We start from the raw sequence: 19,122 nt of genomic DNA on the forward strand, positions 1-19,122 counted from the left end.
GAACAGGGGGTGAGGATGACCAGTTAAGCATGTACACACCGGACCCATGGACCTTGAGGCAATTATCACCCTCATTTAAAAGACAGAGGAAAATCTTTTGAGGAAAGAAACATCCTTATTTTTAAAACGGTGTAAGAAAATGGTGAAAAATCCGCAAATGAAATACACAAAAATAGACTGGGCTAACCATGAGGTATCACCTATCTAACACTATTCATCCAAGTGGTTTCACAATTCATTTGCACTTTGATTCCTGTGACCGTAAAGTCTTGTGTTAGCCAGGTAGACAAGCAAATCATCGGGGACAACAGAATTGTGATATGCAGCAGTAACAGTTTATTTAAAGTAACAATTTCAAAACAACCCCTGTATGTTTCAACACCCCTTAATACTTGAGAGAGGAGTTCCAGCAGATTTCTGTTAAAGCACTTCAAATATTTGTGACCAGTTAACCTGATGAGCATGTTCTGGTTTTTGTGGGAGAACCAAACAGTGCTTACAATTGTGCAGCCCCAAAATGTATTTTTTATCTTCATCAGCAGTCAATGAAAGTTTAACAGTGCATTTCTATAAATTCTTGATTCATTTGTATTTGTATTTTATTGACAAAAAAATTCCAAATAAAGTATCTACATTTTAGTTACTTGAAAGGACCAAATCTAACCAGTGTTGCACCAAATCAAAAGTGAAATTATCACACAAAAGATTGACTCATTATGTTAAGAAAGTGTTGTTTGCAATACAGTTATTTTTGCATTTAATTTTCTTTCTGCCAAGCAATATTATGATTTTTATCTGCAAATATCTGTTTCTGTTATGTGAGCCCACTTGGTGTGCTGTTGGTTGTGTGTCGTTTTTCATTTCTTGTCTATTTTTGTCTTTGCCTGTGTGCCATTTATAGTCTAACTTTTATTCCCCTAATGCAACTGTCTCATTATTTGTGTTTGCTCCAAATTTTGGGCATATCTGCCTGGAAGCAACCAAAATATTTTTTTTTACTCCACAAACTAAATTACCTTCCAGAAGAATTGTAACTAACAAGAGGTATGTTTCATACTGGTTCACTTGTTAAGAGTGCAGCAGCTTCTTATAAAGCACTCTCTACTTGAAAGAAAAATAAATCTATGCAAAAGTCAGAATTGCAACCCACGAATCAATTCAAAATAACAAAGTTTACGTGACGTAAACATTATAGAAGCTTTATCCTAAATACAGAATGGGGATATAAACTGAAGCACTGTTGATATGATAGATCGGATAGGGAAGAAGCTAATTATTGTTCCTGACAAAGTTGGGTACAAATCAATCAAAGCTTCTAATGTAAAAAATCACAACGGGGTGAAATGACCCAAGCCCACTTTTCATTCTTCTCGTATTGTTTGGGGTTCCTGAACTTCTAAAGTACTACCAACTCCCCTCACTACCAGTACGTTACGTAATATAGAGGACCTCTGTTTTTAGATTCACTCTAACATGGTTTACATGCTGTCACTTCATCAAAAAGCCTCTTTTTTCCTTTTGAAACAATAAAAAGAAGTAGCACAGAGGAAAGTGAATGAGTCCTCATTGTTTATTTAAAATATTGATCACACTAGCTTTTAAGATAAAAGGTGGCACTGTTCTCACTGCTCCCTTGGGCATGAAGGGGCTGCTTTATACTTGTTCATAGGCGATGAGAACAAAACAGAATAAATCCATTGAGAGCCAACATTATCCAGTTTGTGCACACCTAGATTAGAAAAGGGGAAATGTGACTAAATTAAAGAATTATAGCTCACTACGTCTGCGTTCAAGGACGTAGCGGCTGACCTGTAAAATATACGTTAATACCCAAACGTACGTTGGCATCTAATGCACTTGTCAGTTTTAATAGTAGAAACACAACCTTGCTCCCGAAGATATTACCCCTCATTTTCTTTAATGTTTCCAGAAATGGGATTCATTGAAGCTAGACCGGTTATAAATCCCAGCTGCATTGTTCATTTTTTTTTTAAAGACCAAAGGTTATCGATAAATGAACAATGTTTTCTTCTATTTTTTAGTTCTTTATGTTGCAAGAAGCCTTCACGCGCACGTCAACATCTCCTCGCTGTGATAATTGGGTCGTCCCTTCGGCTGATTGTTGGACGCCCCTTTAATTTTTGAAAGTGAGCACCACAGAAGAGCGTCAAGTGCTGCAGTCATTACCATTGCCCCCCTCTCCTCTTCTTTAGACACACACACACACACACGCAGACAGTCATCTCTGTCTCTGGAGCCGTACCATGCTAACATGCTATTACACACCCTGCAGCTTTTAATTCTCCCCATGCTCTGACGCAAGAGTTCAGTATTGATTTGTCCATGTGATGGTGGCTCTCGCATTCATTTCTCTAATGACAATTTGGGCGTGATCACACCACCAAGACGGTTATTTTCATCCGCACGGGTTTGAACAGGGAGATCCGTTTAATCTTTGTGCCAGTAACCCACCCTGTGCTCTCCCACCCCTCTTTTTCTCCACTCCCAAGCTTACTGTTTAGCCATGCTTTGAAATCCCTCCTTCTGTGTTCACCGTCACCGTTTCTAATCTGGCAACCCTAAGGGAGGTGGTATCCATACCTCATTCCAGTCATGCTCGCATGCCTTTTCTCCATGCGCTCATCCCACTTGGGGGTAAAATGGCTTTCTGAAGACATCAAAACCTCACAGGTCCAATTCAGTATTTAGTTTTTCAATTGCCTCATTCCAGCAAAACACTGAAATTTAAGCGGTAGGAATCCACCACTAAAAGCTAACTTTGCTTTCAATCTCAATTAAACAGCCCTTTGTCCTGCTGTTGCAGCTACTTTGCATGAAACAGATGTACACTTGCAGATAAAAGGGCAAGAAGTAGTCACCTTCATGCGGCTTTGTCAGAAGAGGAAAAACAAGGGTGGAAGAAAATGAGCAAGGAGATGAGAGGGAGTGAGACAAGGCGGCAAGTGCCGCTTTTCCTCCTGACTGAATAAAACGCAAAAGAGACGTGATTCACAGAGGATTTGAAGAACTGCTAATGAGCTAGGGGTTAAATCAGATACTGTAGCTGTGCTGAGGAACCTAATTTCACTATAAGCTAAGGGTTTTAGAGAAGGGTGGGTAAAAGTATGGAGGGGGAAAAAAAGCAAAAAAAAAAAAGTCTTCCAACAAGTCGTTTGATCTTTCTTTCAGTCTTAAACTTATTTTCTGGAATGCACATTAGGGGATTTCATAGATGCTGGGAGAAATGTTCCTCTTTTTAAGGAGGATGAGGTGTTTGGCAGTGAAAGAAGTTCTTTGTTGCATTCAGTTCCTGTAATGCTTTTTATTTAACCAGAACGGAGAGCGTGCTTAATGAAATGTTGCCTTGAAAGTGTCTCGGGGTTAGGTATTTGGTAAAAGTGACACAAGCTTTGTCTAGTCCTGAAAGGAGGAAAGATTTTTAATCAGGATTGAAAAACTTTTGTTTGACACACTTGAATAGAATAAAGAAAAAAAAAACATTTCTTTGCATCTCCCTCTCCTGAGGTGCAGTCTGAAGTTTAAATTCACTCATGCTTCCTTATGATGAGGCATTTCTCCAGTTTATCTCCACACACTGGAATATTATAAATCAAAAATATTTCCTCCTCTTTTGTTTTTACTGTGGCTGCTGCTGTCAAATGGATGTTGGCTCATATTCTGTTATTTTCTTGGGCTTATTAGCAATTATGTATAGTGTCACTGGGAACAGAGTTTTGAAGCTTTTGGCAAGTTGTGATGAACGAGCTTAGCAGTGAGCAGTTTGTGTTTAGATAATGATGCTGTGCAGTTCAACTGCGAGACTCAATTCAGCTGTTACCCTCAAATATGAACCATTTAAATGCGATTTAATTTGAGTTTTTTACTCTGGCTCTTGGAGTGAGTGGAAGCCTACTGAGTTGTTTAATGTTCTTGTCAAAATTTAAGAAATATTTAAGTTGACATGAACGTTAATTAGGACGATCCAGCCTAAACTAAATGGCTGTATTCGTTGTAGAATAACCCAGTCCAGGTTAAACTTGCCTAGAAATCACAGTTTTCAGTTTTCTCTACAATAAAAATGTATGTCTTTTATGTATTTTTATGTCAATTCATCATTTTACTTCCACCTGCTGTATGGTTTGTTCCAAACATATTTACCATATCTTAATTGTGTACTTACTATGTTGCCTGGTTCTATCGCTCTGTCTGCTAATAGTGGTAATAAATGTTCATGAAAATGAAATGAAAACAATAGCTAATTTGTAGCCACAAATTAAGCAGGCCTCGTTGGCAGGAATATCTAGTCATGGGAAAAGTAACTGAAAAATCAAACTACCATTTCTACTCTTTAAAGGAGAAGGGAAGCGCATAATGTGTTGAATGCAGGTTTGAAATGTCAGCAAGTAGTACATGAAACATCCACTTGTTATGTTTTGAAGGTTTAAGAAAGGATCAAACCACAGACATGAACATATATGCGACTTAATGAAATTCGCCGAAAACACTTACGGAAAAAGGATAACGGGAAAATGGAACGACAGGGAGACTAGGTCATATCACGGGGAAAAACGGCAGTCGGTGGGGAACAATGCAAACCGGAGAGCCTAAATCCAGGAGGAGAGGTGGAAGTGACAAAAGAACCAGAAGAGCTAATCAGGAGGGAATAGTACACCGCTGAGGGAGAATGCAGGCTAAAGGAAAGTGAAACGGAGAAATGTAAAAGAATTGAAACCAACTTCAACAGTAAACGGAAAGGAACACTAATCACAAGAAATGAGTCAAAAGCACAAATGATGAGAGGAATTGAACTGACAGGGAAAAAAACTAAAATATACTATAACATGGCAAAATGTAAGCAAATGAAGAAATGATCAAAAGAAACACATAAAGTTAAGAAATACCACCAAGCAAGGCAGCTTTTATTTATTTATTTACCAGCAAAGCCAGTATAAAACACAGCTGAGGAAAGGGATGAAATGGCAAAATTTCAAAAGTTGTCTTAAAGTTGTAGACTTTTGAATATTCAGTTTAGGTTTGAATAGTTTAAGTATCTTAGATTTTCATTTAGAGATGATTAAATGCAAACTTAATTCCTTAAAAAACATTGAAATGGCACTTTTTTATTATTATTATAAAGGAAAATTGAAAACTATCCCACAGCCACCTAGGTGTTATGGCCATGCATTCCTGTCCAGCATAAAGGTCTCTTACTCAACACTGACTGTAAAGCCAAGCCAGAGAGAAAAAACTCATTCAGTAATTAATTTTTCTTTTGCATCGGAGGAACGTGCCAACACCAGGCTGTGTCTCTCTGGGCAGAGAGCAGAATCAAAACCTCCCAGTTGATGGTGAGGATCCATAAATGAGTGAGTCTGACTCCACAACTTCACCAATGAGCACATGACATTGGTTTGATATTATGTTGAACTGGACAGGATTTCAGTTTTGAATATATTTGTTACCTCGAGTTAAAATAAGACAACTTTGACCAGTTTGTTCAGTCGCTTTGAGTCACTTGTTGTGATATAGCTGCACCAAATTGTCTGGAAAGATATCATCACACTTTAGCACAACCTTATAGATGACATTCAACATTTTGAATGTCATTGTTCAAATAATGAAGATAAGGAAGACAAGTTGGTGCTCTACCTTTTTGTAATCGAAATTCCAAGTCCAACTTATCACGCAGGTTATAAGCACCTGCTCGACTGCATCCCTTATTTTCCCAGTATGGTTATTGTTTTCGTGGTACACCTGTCATCTCCTCCTTGCTTGCGGCATCTCATTTGTCTTTTTCACTTTCAGGATGAGGTGACTGCCCACAGACCATGCCCCAAAGTGCTCGCCAAATTGTCTGTCGTCACCATCCTGTCCACTACTGACGAACCCCACAACTGCATAATCTGATTATTGTTAAAAGAGTTTCAGCAGTGAAGACGAAAGAGAAAATTGGTTCTCTAGTGTGAATTACCAAAAACCTTTATAATATTACAAACTTATTGAGTTCTTAGAAAACAGGAAAGCATAAATCCTTATTAAAAAAATCTTTATAAATCAAAGAAAGTTATGCATGCAGTAGTCTCTGCTTTGTTTCTGTGATGCTAGACTTGCAAAAGAAGGCCAACAAGAAAACCACACTAGTGTCCTGACATGGCTACCTAGAAGTCCACAGAAGAACTCTGTGACTTTCACAGTATAAGATCATGAGCAGGCCTGCAGTCAGAGGGCACACATTTTTTTTTTTAGGTAAGGTACAAGATAAGACCTTTTCCGCTACCCAAGACTGTTTTCTCAGACTAAGGTCAAAGGGACTGTGGAATCACACACAGCTAGTCCGTGCTTTCTAGCTTTTCTGTGCAGACCTGCAACAGCCTCAACTCTGCACACTTCTCAAGAACTCTGTCTCCCTCTCTGAAGGCTCTCCTGGGGCCTAACGGCTCCTTCAAGGCTCGTTACTGGGAAAACTCCTCACTGTCCACAGAGAAGCTGATGTTGTCCTCAACACACTTCTGGTGTAATTACTGTGTGCCTCACAGACAAGGGTCCCAGTCTTTCACATAACAATTTGTCTGTACAGCGTGAACTTCCTGTGACCACCTCCTCACATTTCACTTTTTTTTCAAAGGTTACAGCTGAACAAAGTGTAGACAGTAGATATAAAAAAAATCTAATTGGTCTGTTTTTCCAATGACGAAAGGGCATAGGAACTGCAAGAATCATTAACATTTAAACGTAGTAAAGTTCAAAGTCTGCTGAAGCAGTTGAAAAATAAAAAATGCAATAGTTGAGGTAGAGATATTTCTGAAATCCAATGCCATAAATGCATTTGTGTGTGCCTGACACTGTAACTTATCTGATGGACACTCCTGCAGTGTCTGTATAAACTAAAGTCTGAAACATTAGTGCTACCAAACAGTAGAGCTAACTTGCTGTTGAGGTTAAAACGTGCTTTTCAGGAGGACAACATTGTTTCCCTCAGGGGCAAAATGTGTCCAGGACTCTGTCTGCTGTTGACGAGCACTGCTTTAATCTTGGCACCGTGTCTGCAGTTCTCCATTTGTTCCTTTTAAATCTGTGCTCATGTCAACTCGTGTTTTTAAACAGACACGCAGACATAATTTATCCAAATTTTAGTTTGTAAACTTTTCACTCCAAAAATCTTCAGCTTGAAAGATGAGTTAATTTATCATTACTAGTTATTACTATTTGCATTATGAATAATACTAACATTCGGCCTAATATACAGCTACTTCTGTGTGTAAATTTGTTTGAATATATAAAATGAATATTCAATTCACATTGTATGGACATCATTTTTTAAGTTAGATTTAAAATTTGAACAACAAAACATTATTCAACATGACAAAAGTCCAGCATTACTAAGCGGATTATTCACCGTTTTTATAGAAATCATATTTCTACATGGAAAAAAAAATGCACAAGTTTGGTGAAGTGGAGGATGACAAAACCAGTAGAGTGGGTTAACGGACACCCCTGCATGCTGCTGATTCAGTATAATTAAATCATTAACTAACAGGGGTGTATTTGATATAATAGCAGTGTGAAATTAAGTCAATGAGGTCATTCCTTTTGTAAAAACAAAACAAAAAACTTGTGTGACAAAAAACCTGTGGCAGAAAAACAATAGCACTTATTTAAGGTAGAAGGGAATGGATGTGAATTATGCTAAGCTCTCCTCTCATAATCTGAGTAAAATGGGTCATTCCAGAGGTTGTTCAGAGAAACAACATTCTGTGATTTAGTTGTTGATTAAAAAGTGGAAAATTAATAAAAAAAAAATGATAGACTGATTAGCTAAACAGATCCTAATTGTTTTATAACATAAACCAAAACCAGAAAGATGAAACTAAACAGATGTGGAGAAAAACAGAAAACGATCACACTGATTGGATTACAGCGTTGCCAAAAGCAAATCCTGCACCGATGCTCAAGTTTCAAGAGGTCATCAGTTACCTGAGTAATTTCATAATTAGAGAACACATGTGAAGCCAAGCTATCACTAAAACTCAACGTGTAAAGTCCCATTGTTGGAAAAAAAAATGACATATGAAAATGTACATTTACAAAAGCTCCTGTAGGACTTGGAGCTTTATTTGCTTTCTTTAAACACAATTTAATAGAACATGGCAGCAGCTAATGAAATGAGCATTCATGAACTGTCGCTGCATAAAATGATTTCATTTTTTTTAGGCATTTAAAATCTAATTTGTTACTGACCACCAAAGAGACATGAAAGCAGAAATAAATGTGCACCTGACATTAAGTCTGACAATTGAGAGAAACTGAAAAGATCACCTGCATGAAAACGTGAGCATTCTGATTCAGAGCATTATACTGTGAATGAGGACAGAGTGTTCCTCTGTTTCTTTCAATCACTGTCACAATACTCCAATCTAATGTGCAGACTTTTTTTCACCACAGGCCTTTCTGCTTCTCAGCCATGGTGCATTTTCAACAGTGAACAGTTATTCCTTTCATCTGGATACTGATGGTTTCGTGATGTGAAATGTGGTATGATTGGTATCACTTTTTTTTTATCTTGCCACCTATTTTGGCATGTATAGTTTTATCCAAACATTTTTTTTTTAAACTAATTACTTATGCATTGATATAACAGTCTTTTTTTTCTGCATTTAGTGATTGCTGACTATTTTGGACTGAAAGCTCAATGCATAAGTAATCCCAAGAGATCAATTTGGTTTAATTTTTGTTATTGAGGAAGGGTCACCACTGTGAGCATTTGGCATGCTGAGGTAACTGAATGGACTGTAGCGTTAGCAGATTAGGTTCCATGACTTTCTGTTCTTTATTTAAAACATGAATTATTTGCCAAATAGTGAAAAAAATGCAAAAATAATAGTAAAACCACAGTTTTCCTCCACAAAGATCAGCAATATATTAGTTAGCTATGGGAACAACCACACAGCAGACGTCTGATTTTTAGTGCTGGTGCTCAATAACAACCAAAGAAACTCATTCAAGGTAGTGTTCCTAATAAAAATCACATCACATAGATTTGAATATTATTTCCAGTATCTCTATGGAATAATTAAAATTGATTATTCTGGCAATATGCGACAACTAATGATGAAAGTCATACATCTAATAATTTGCACTGTTGTGTCAATGATTGCCACTTAAATCTTAATGCAAGATGAGAATTGCTAAGCAGCACTGCCAGCATCAATAACATGTGCTTAAATGTAATAGCATATTCAGATGTACTTAATGCCAGCATCAGTTAACGAGATCTAAAGATGGGCTTCAAAGAGTGACAAGAACATGAGGTTGCATGATGTAAACAGCTCTACTGAGCCACCCAAACAGATGGGGAGCACTAACAAACTTCTGGTTTGTCATGCTTTCCGAACAGTGCTTTACAGTCATTTATACGTAATAAACATGCAGACAAGTCATCGGGACGAGCAATTAAAACATGAAATATTAATTATGTGACAGCAGACAATTAAAATGTGGATCACAGAAGATGCAGAGTAAAATAATGTTTAGAGAAGCATTAAAACTGAAGTTGTGTTAGAGATTGTAGGACATGACTTGTGCCAATGTTAATCTTTGTTTTTAGCTGTTTTTTCTCACCATTAGTGTATTAGATAATGTATAACACATCTTTGCTGAACGTGAATTTTGAGGCTATGGTTCTCAACCGCAAAAAGATGGAGTGCCCCCTCTGGTTGGGGGTCAGTGTCTATCCCCCCCAACAATGACAAAAGACATCCCTTGTGTCTTTTGTCACAAGTGTTGTTAAGGCAGAACATCAGACGGACTGATGGATGGGGCTTCGTCTGCAGTAATGTGGGCACTGCTCCGATATGTTGTGAAAAAAGAGCTGAGCCTGAAGAGTTCTTGATTTAATAGACCGTCTATGTCCTAACCCTCACCTACAGTCATCGGTCATGAGATATGGACTGAAAGAACAATGTCCTGGATACTAGAGGCCAAATTGAGCTTCTTCCCAAGGGTGTCTGTCCCCTGTCATACAGGGGGAGAGTTCAACTTAGAGTCGCTGCTTCTTTGGATCAAAAAGGAAGTCGGTTGAAGTAGTGACGGGCATCTGATCAAAATGTCCCCTGGGCACCACATTTCGGAGGTCTTGTGGGCATGTCCCACCAGGGAGGAGACCCAGGGAAAAACCCAGACCCCCTGGAGGCACTACACGTCATGTTTGACCTGAAACGCTTTGGAATCCCTGAGAATGAGCCGGGGGCTGTTGCCGTGGGTTTCCCTCCTGGACCATTTCCCCCACTACCTGATCTTAGATATGGATCTTAGATGGAAAGGATGCATGGAGGAAAAAAAGTCTGCATAAACTACAACATTCATACTGAACATTCTGAATTTTTTTTTTTTCTTCTGTTGCATCAAAAATATAAATGTACTTCTAAAAATGATTCACATCACTTTTTGTAAGTGCAGCTAGAGGACTCTGTCATCATCTCTGCTGTGGCCTCACTTTACTCTTTATATATGGTGGCTTCACATCACCCACAATCGTATAGAGCTGCAGAAACCTCTCCTTTCTTTCAAAGTCAGAGGGCTAATCTGCTGAATACTCATGCTTCTTAGACCGTGGTAAATTCAAAAGGACAAAAAAAAAATCCCATATTTTTTCAGCAGCAATTTACTGCTGATTTTTGTCTATGTGCTCTGCATGGTGTATGCAGCCTCTGATAGAGAAAGGTCAGGGTAAAATATTTTGAAAGAGCAACGCCACTCAACCATATCTCTGCATGTCAGACATTCAGCGACATTTTAGCCATTGAAAAAGTAAGCCAAAACTTAAAATACTTGGGGAAAAAATCCATTTTTAAAAGCCTATTTTTTGATTAATGCAGTTTAACAAATCTTTAACAAGCACAAACCAACACAAGCTTTGGCCCTATCAATGTCAAAATCAATGTTAGTTGTAGCTCTGGCAGAATTGTTAGTCATTATTCTACTAAGAGGTAAATCTTACATAAAAATGTGCCAAACTTTAAACAGACGTTCTTCTATCACACTTCCATAAAGATCATTTCTGGAGTGCATGATTAATACCACTTGAAAATCAGCCAAGAGGACCATAGTAATTCCTCCTGTCAGTTCAGGAGGACAGTCATGTCTTAGTAGGTTTGCAGAAATTGTAGGGGGGTTTTTGTAAAAAGATTATCAACATTTGTGAAACTATTTCATATCCACAACTTAATTCCAGATCTATGTGATGAGATTTTCTAAAAAAAAAAACAACAAAAAAACCTTCTCATGACTTGCGCTGTATTTTAATTAGAGGGTGTCAGCTTAGTTATGGTAAAATTTCAGATAATTGATGTATTCTTTGTGTCATAGTACATAAGAGCTCAAACAAATACATTTGTACCTGCAAAATGATCAAATTTGAAAACCTTTGAGGAGTATGAATACTTTCTCGAAATCACTGTGATCGGCTTTTTGTGACGCAAACTTTGGTTCTTAAAATCAATGTCTTCATAAATCCTGCCTTGATCTTTGAGTGATTTGCTTCTTACTTTAACTTATGATGTAAATACTATTCATGAACTTAAAAAAACAACTGATAAAAACAAATTGTCTCTTGCAAACTCAAGGTCTCATAAAGCTTGAGGGTTGTTTTGAGCAGAAAAGTTAGTTTCATCAATCAGCCAACTGCTGGCAGCCTTTTCAAATGAAAGCAGCCTCCATCTGTTGTAGAACTATGCTGATGTATTCAGCACACATGCTCACACACTCCAGGCTAGCCTGTACCTTCACAGACAGCGGAGTGTGTGAAGAAAGAATGGTTAAAAAAAAAAAAAACACACACACACACACACACAAAAGCTTGCTGTCGTTTGTTCAAAATGTGCTTCATGTTTCTGAATTGATTTGACTGTGGGATTTGCTTTAACAGAATAAAAGCCAAAAAGAAATAAGAATTAGCAATTCATCAAAAAGTTAGTGGTGGTTTAGTCTTGCCAAAGTAGGTCCCAAATTATTCAGGCCAAGGACTTCTTATTTAGCTTTCTTAGTGTCGCTATTGACTTTAGTTCTTTTTTAGGTTTCTTATGTCCTCTCAGAGAAGCTGAGCCTTATTTAACTGCTTCCACATTGACATGCAATTTAGTTTTGGCTAATTATAGGGTGCAGCAGTCATAATTTTTTTTTTCCTGCGACTCCTAGCTCTTTCTCTTTGACCCACACGCCTTCTTCTCACACAGGCAGAAACACACACATCCACCCTAACCATGCAAACAAAATTACCCATCTGCTGATTTTCACACTGAGGCTGAATGTCACATACGATTGGGAAGCAGCACACTGACTCTGGGTGGGGGAAAGGAAGAGGGAGAGCGAGCAGACGAAGAAACGAGAGACGGGAGGAGGGGGGGGGAGGAAATCCAGCAGTTCATCTCTTCCCTGCTGTTAAAGGCCATTCATAAATACTCAGCCTTATCTGCCTCAATGTAACAGATTCTATGGGACTCTAGTTCTTTGGTGTTTCACAAGCAAAGCTTTAAATCATCTCAACACCGAAAAGAGGGAGGGAATAAAATGCATTCTGACAAGAGAGGAAGAGCGAAATCCGAAGGAAAGCAACACTGGAGTAGCCCGCTCGCTGCGGAACATTCAGGAGCGCCGTGGCTGTAATAACGAGCCATTCACAGAGCCGCTATGCTCAGTTTGAATGCAACAGGAAGACATTTTCAGACTCTGAAACCGCCGGTGCTGAGGCCTCAACTTTAAGGCAATTTTTACAGGACCAATGTCGTACACTGTCTGTTTTTCTTCACCATGTGGTGAAATGCATTCAAACAGAGAATATTTCTAACAGTTTCACACCACTTAAGTACAATAAATTTATGTAGTTTATATGTCAGGATGTATAAATATGGCAAACCATGCCGATAGGTGAGATTAATTGCAACTGAAATTATTTCTTAAAGATAATCTAAAACATGTCTATAGCATTAGATTGAAGCATATGTTTCTTCTTTTTTTATATAAAAACTCAGTTTATCTGTGACTGCCCATGTTGAAGAATGATTTAAGAAAAAGAAAATATATCAAATTCTATGACTTCACTGGTTTCATGCGTTCAACAACCACAATATTAGGCAACTTTTTTACATTTAGTTGCCAGTTTTGGTGAGCTTGTTACACACACCTTGGTTTCCAATTCTTATAACACACAAGTGGCACCAGCTGTGGCCTCTTGCTCTAAGGTTTGCAATGTTGTGCTTTCAAACGTGAATCGAACCAGTTTGCCGCTTCCCCTCTGACCTTTGACATTAACAAGGCAATTTTGTCCACAGCGCCGCTGCTCACTGGAAATGTTCTTTTTCACACAATCCTCCGTAAAACCAAGAGATGGACGTGTAAAAAAATACCTGAAGACTAATGCATTAATCCTAATGCTCAGTTGTCAAGTAATCTTGATGCATATTGTTTTCATAATTTTCTCTTCTGTCGGTGTGGACACAGAACACAGGACTGGAAAGTGTTGCGCTCAGAACTATAAAATAAAGCTGAACGTTGACATTTTATGCAGAACACATTATTGCATCTTTCTGATCTTCCATTTGTGTAAACGTTAGCGAGAAAGAGTCTATATATTCCTCAATTAGTGCTCAGACTATGTTTTAAAAGGTCACAGTGATTCCAGACTTTGATGGAGAACCTGTAAGCATACTTGATTACAACTGAACATTCGTAATAAATTGGAAAATATTCCCATCAAGATTTACAAGGCACATTGCACTCAGTAAAGGTCACATACACATACAATGTGCTGCGAAACCTCGTGCTATTGCTGTCACCAGTATGTACATTGTTGCATCTTTAAAATTCAGCAATTCTAATTTAGGCGGACCTAAAGCAAGAACCATAACTATTTAAAACATAACTACAATATTGGCCAACTCAGCACCTAATATTTGGCTTTCTACGGAATACGAGTTAGAAATAAGAGACACAAAATTATTTTATATATATTATATTCCATGTACCGTGGAAAAATCGGGTTATTAAAAGCTATTTTCACACTTCATTTGCAGCTAATCTCATTACAAACTGTAAGTATATACAGTCACTTGAAACAATTAGGATTCCTCATTTAATGGATTTTTCTTTTTTTTTTTTTTTACTAAGTTATTCACATATCAAACATATCAATGTCTAGATTTTTTTTTTATCTCTGGACTGGAAAGTTATTTAATAACTTTAATTTTAATTTAATTTTTAGTTTAATCAAAAATGATAAAGAAATTTGTTTCCTAACTGAGGAAAAAGTTATTATGCCCTCCTCTGGAGGATGTAGTAAACCGCGTATTTTATGTTTTATGTCATTTTCATTTTTCAGGGTCTAGGTAAGCTTCTGATTAGTTTTTTTTTTTTTTTTAACATTGCTTCTCAAGCATTCTCTGAAACATGATCAAATTCATGGTGGGTTCACTAAAGGTGAGGTCCTGCTACAGCAAAGCATCCCCAAACTGTGACACTTCCAGTCTAATTTTATTATCGTAATTGTATAAATCCTAAACCACAAAGTGTAGACACTTTGTGGTTTAGTTCACCAAAAGCAGTTTGTTTTGAAACTCATCCAACGTTCTTAGTGTCACATTTAAACACAACATTGTGCTCCAATAGCAAAACCTATTGGCCAATTGGTTTAATTTTCTAAATAATCTTCACAAATGTGGTGCAAAGTCATGTGGAGTATTGGAAAAAAACAGAACTCTACAGATAAAATATCTGCTGCATAAAGAGGAAAGTTATTTATTTGAAAAATAAAGTACTTTTAAAACCTTGATAATGTCACAAACATTGTTAGATTTGTATATTACAGTTCGCAGTTATCTCCATAATTTCTGTGTAATTACTTAGACCTCGTAAAATGTGACCTTGAATTATGGACTTTATCATTTTGTTGTGTAAAATGAAAGATCTAAATGCAGCCAAGTCTCAAGATATAAAATGTGAAAAAACAAATAATAAAATGCATTTCAAAACAAAACTAGAGGCTATGCAGTTGTAGAAAATCCAGGGAGCAAAATTCAAATAAATCAACTAGGGAAATATAACTTTTCACCTCCATACATATAATATAAAACTAGGAAAAAAAATTCTCAGCAGTAGTGGCTAAAATCCAAGAACACAGTAAGTTAATGATTAGATAGAAATAGGTGTTATGACACACAAATTAGGATCAGGTTGGAGGGAAAAAAAAAACAAAAAACGATGCAAAAGATGAATTCAAAGCTGCCGACAAGACCAAAACATGAAATCGGAAACTGATACACATGGAAAGAAGAGCAAGTCAAAGCAAAACCCCACAAAATCTCCAGAAGCCTATAAGAAATCATTGTTGGTACCAGTTGTTACATTAAGAATACAGTATGAATATGTCTTTTGTCTGTTTTCTGTTTCTCGGCCTGGTTGTAAACGTTTGGTATCCACCAGAGGGAAATGCTCCAGTTCTCTTATTTCTCTCCTTGAGTGAGCCGAGAGTCCGCTTCTTTTTTCCACTCTGCGGTCTCTGGTTCCACACCAATGTTTGCCCTGATTTCTGTCTTATTTCACAGAGCTCGCTCTACCTATGCTCGGGGGCTTCGGCTGATGTACAGTAAAGCCGTATCCTTCTCCACGAGCACCAGTGGCAGAATTGTCTCAAGGTCATGTTATTAAGTTTATAGGCATAATTTTGATAATCAAGTCTTCTATTGGATAATCCCTCATAAGATGTGTTACAGATCCTTACCTTTATTTAAACATTGATGATTTAAAATATACTGTTCCAAGAATCTGTAGTATGTAAAGTTATTGTTTACAATATGCAATCAATCATTTAATCAATTTGCTGAAGCTTTTCATCAAGCTTATTGCATTCTGGTCGTAACCATTGGACAGCACAGAGTTTTGACAAAGAATGTAATCATTCAGTTTATTTAAGGAATTGTTTTTACCCTTCGTGTAATCAATAAGAAATCTTTGCAGTTGACCTCAACAGAATTGAAAAGGACTTTAAAAAGGTATGTCTTAAAAACTGAAACACACCAGAGGAGTTCATTGCCTTTGCCTTCTAGGAGTAAAGCACACACTCTTTAGCCTTGCGAGTCATGTAGTAGAGAGTAAATAACCACAAACTCCTTGGAGTGTTGTAGCTCTCTGGTAACCTTATATTTTACCCAAGAACACCACTGGATTTGTGAAAAAAAACATGTCCAACAGAAACTGCTCTTTCTGAAAATACCGAAACATCACTCCCCACTTGCATCATCATAATTGTCCATAGATCTACTGAGAGGTTCTGAGGTACTGTATCTTGGCGCGTTGCTCCAGTTTCAGTACAAACAAGACGGCCCTGGAGAGGATAGTGAGAGAAGCTGGGAAGGTCACTGAAATGTCACAGCCCTTTGTCTAAGGCTGTGATGCTGAAGGAACAAGTTTTTTTTTCCCCTATTGATTCCTCATTTCCTTTCTATGAAGTTTTTAAACTGCTGCCATCAGGCAAATAATGCTGCAAAATGAAAAGCAGAACAACCTCACTGCTACACAGCTTTCTTCCTGAAGTTCTTAGAACCTTTCATATATCATTGTACTTGTTTTATATTTCTTATAATCTTTTTTAATAATCAGGGGGATTTTCCGAGTAAAACAATACCCTCTTTTTGTTGTGGTCTATTTACTTCATAGCGAAATAAAAAATGCATTTCATTTAGCTTGATTTAAGAACCCACCACCATGTTTCATAGACCTTGTTAAAGCCAAGCTCCTTTGTTTCTGAGGTGAACCTCTCTCTTCAGTCTTGAGAATAGTACTTAAGATCAGGGTTGTAATAAAAACCAGGCTCCCTGCTGGGAAAAACTCTTGTAGCCGCTTTCACGGACAAGGATTATGCCTGGTCCTAAACTAATTTGCCTTTTCAGTGGATAACTCTGTTGAGAAATCTCTTTAGTAAAGGACTGTGAGTAACTGGCCCCTCCTCTCACTCTCTCTCTCCTGGAGTATCTATTCTTTGTATTTTCTCTTCCAAAAGCACGAACTTGCTCTATCCCCGGTATCATCCCTCTCTCCTGTTGCAAAGCGATTTTAATTTAAGACTACTTGTATGGCTTGTGCTTATTCATCATGTTAAATATCCCTTAGCCTTCCTCTCTCTTGGTGTAGATTATTCAAATGTCGGCTCCCCCCATATTTGGAATTTGGCTGGTGACATATCGGCCCATAAATTGTCTCGATCTGCCACTGCACTCCAGATGCAAAGAACTACATTGATGTATGCTCTTGTGTGTCATAATGCACTATTATTCCATTTTGGACATGCATGTGGGTGCGGGGTGCGTATTAGCAAGCCAGATTAGAGTCATAAAACTTGGTGCAGAGATGATGACATTTACCCCCTGACTGTAAAACCTCCACAGGCTGATTGTGCTCTCACACTGTAAATTCAAAGCCTGCCGCAGGGGAACCGAGACAGGATTGTGCATGCTAATGATATGTCAGGTTTGTGTATATAAGGCAATTCAAGCGGGGCTTTTTGTTCCTCTTTGTTTGCATCCACATTAATCCCATTTATGTGCTGCAATATGTTTGAGTTTGTTTATCCACACTTTAGAGCAGCTAACATGAGATACATCTTAGTTCTGCATCGGTGTGCAGACAGCAGTCTTAAGCTGTGGTTTAGCAGCCCTTTTGCATCTGCCGTGAAACTGCACAAGAATCCTCCTTTTTTCACAGCATGTCTGACTTCATAGCCCAACCGGTATCTCATCAATCCATCATGGGGGCTCGCATACAGGTTGTACAAGTGAGGGGAGAACGGACAAAGAATGACATTGACAGTCAAGTTGCTGCAGAAAGTTTCCCTATTCCAGGGACAGCAAGCTGATTGCTGATAGCAGATGTGTGTCTAATTGCTGCGGGGTTGGGCGCCCTCGATGTGTCTCTGTTTCTTCTGTCTCTGCCTGCCAGAAAGCTAAGCCCCCACCAGAACCCCCCAATCACTGCCTTAATTAGAGGCCTTATCTCCGTCAATCACCGTGCCTTTTTGCTCTCCTCTGCAGCCCACTGTAGGCATAATAGCGTAACAGGCCTGGCCAGGATGGCAATGTGTCACACAGAACGAGTAGAAATGGGAAAAAAGTGGGAGAGATAGTTTTAAAGAAAAAGTGAAATAATTTTGAAAAAGATAAATGTAGAGCTTTTAGGGATTCATACCACTGGAACGTTTTCACATTTTGTTACACTGGAACCACAACGTTTAGTCACTTTAATTAGGATTTTATGTGTAAACACGATGTAATATCTTAGAACTAGCATCAGACCACACTTAATTTGAATTATTATTTACATAGATTTTAATATGTAAATTTCTTTTTTGTCTTGCAACTAATCATTTTTTTCCCCCCTTTTTTACAAATAAAGGATCCAGCTGAAACCTTTGGCATGGATAGAAATCTGATGCACTAGCAACATGAAAAACTATTATTGTTTTCAAGTTTTGCAAAAATGAGTTGGCCTATCACCTTACAGCTTTTCAAGCCTAAAATACCATCTCGGTGCAAAACGTGGTGCAGAAAGCACAGACGCCCCAAACGCTAATAACAGCCTCCACATTTGCCAAGGTTCCTGAAACACTTAAAAGCTAAATAGATAAAATAGCACTTTGCCTCAATGTTGGTTGAGTAACCTAAATAACAGATTAAAAACAATGAATATCTTTGTTGTGGAGCTCTGTTGAGTCAATGATTTAGCCGTATTTTTAAACCGAACATGCTCCTTACGTTGACGTTATATAGCTTTTGATTAAAATGCGATTCATTCTGATTACGGTAATTACAGACCCTGCAGTTAATGCGATTAGAAATTTTAATCGAGACCCACCACTACTTAAAACAAAAAGGTCATTAAAGCACAACGTGCACCGAGTATAGGGGGCTAAGCAGAACTAAAGAAACTTGGTATGCATGAATGCGCATGAGCATTTGAGCCATGCATTTGGGTCAGCTAACGTATTATTAGTGTTACTATCTTTGGCTATTACATCTTGCATAATTTACTGATAAATGTTGGAGCCCATTCAGAATTAACTAACTGGATTACTTCAAATAT

General features: G+C 37.8%; 1 protein-coding gene and 1 long non-coding RNA gene across 2 annotated transcripts in view; one reads left to right on the plus strand and one right to left on the minus strand.

Moving 5' to 3' along the window:
- tmem121ab (transmembrane protein 121Ab) overlaps positions 1 to 19,122 on the minus strand; it is a 56,633-nt gene that overhangs the window by 12,150 nt on the left and 25,361 nt on the right. The gene's annotated exons all lie outside the window — the stretch shown is intronic.
- The window catches only part of LOC103133596 (uncharacterized), a 167,137-nt gene that overhangs the window by 1,911 nt on the left and 146,104 nt on the right, over positions 1 to 19,122 (plus strand). The gene's annotated exons all lie outside the window — the stretch shown is intronic.

This window comes from Poecilia formosa, unplaced genomic scaffold (genome assembly GCF_000485575.1).
Source record: "Poecilia formosa unplaced genomic scaffold, Poecilia_formosa-5.1.2 Scaffold1, whole genome shotgun sequence".
Taxonomy (NCBI): domain Eukaryota; kingdom Metazoa; phylum Chordata; class Actinopteri; order Cyprinodontiformes; family Poeciliidae; genus Poecilia; species Poecilia formosa.